Genomic DNA, 686 nt, shown 5'->3' with positions numbered 1-686 from the left:
TCTAACCTATATACTCTTTTCCTCGACATTTCAGAGTACTTGTGTCTTGCACTTCGTCTGCACCTCGTACTTTGTTATACTACTTATCTGGTACGCTCAGTATTTGTGTCTTGCACTTCGTCTGCACCTTATACTCAGCTACCCCGTTCTCTCTTTGGNACCTTATACTCAGCTACCCCGTTCTCTCTTTGGAGTACTTGTGTCTTGCACTTCGTCTGCACCTTATACTCGGCTACTCCGTTCTCTCTTTGAAGTACTTGTGTCTTGCACTTCGTCTGCACCTCGTACTTCATTATCCTCTCCTAATAACTAAAGTACTTGTGTCTTGCACTTCGTCTGCACCTCGTACTTTGTTATACTCCTTATCTGGTACGCCCAGTATTTGTGTCTTGCACTTCGTCTGCACCTTATACTCGGCTACCCCGTTCTCTCTTTGAAGTACTTGTGTCTTGCACTTCGTCTGCACCTCGTACTTCATTGTCCTCTCCTATACCCCAAGTATTTGTGTCTTGCACTTCGTCTGCACCTCATACTTTGGGCTCCTTTTGCATACACCTGGTATTTGTGTCTTGCACTTCGTCTGCACCTCATACCTAGGTGTTACTCTTATTCTCCCTTCCTATAACAACAGCCTTTCGACACCCACAGCTAACCCGGAGTGTCAGCCGAGCACGGTGACTGCTGTA

The 686-nt window shown here is 46.1% G+C and overlaps 1 long non-coding RNA gene across 1 annotated transcript; it reads right to left on the bottom strand.

The window, feature by feature from the left end:
- Nucleotides 1–8: 8 nt before the first annotated feature.
- On the bottom strand, nt 9–685 carry LOC126910026 (uncharacterized). The gene is made up of 3 exons (XR_007705166.1): nt 587–685; nt 282–526; nt 9–63 (listed from the first exon to the last, which is right to left on the bottom strand). It is a non-coding gene; the product is annotated as an uncharacterized LOC126910026 (long non-coding RNA).
- Nucleotide 686: the final 1 nt, after the last annotated feature.

The sequence above is a fragment of the Daktulosphaira vitifoliae genome, unplaced genomic scaffold (genome assembly GCF_025091365.1).
Source record: "Daktulosphaira vitifoliae isolate Bord-2020 unplaced genomic scaffold, ASM2509136v1 Scaffold_3173, whole genome shotgun sequence".
In the NCBI taxonomy this organism is placed as follows: domain Eukaryota; kingdom Metazoa; phylum Arthropoda; class Insecta; order Hemiptera; family Phylloxeridae; genus Daktulosphaira; species Daktulosphaira vitifoliae.
Note: the sequence above shows the minus strand (reverse complement) of the source record. Positions and strands in the feature narration are given on the sequence as shown.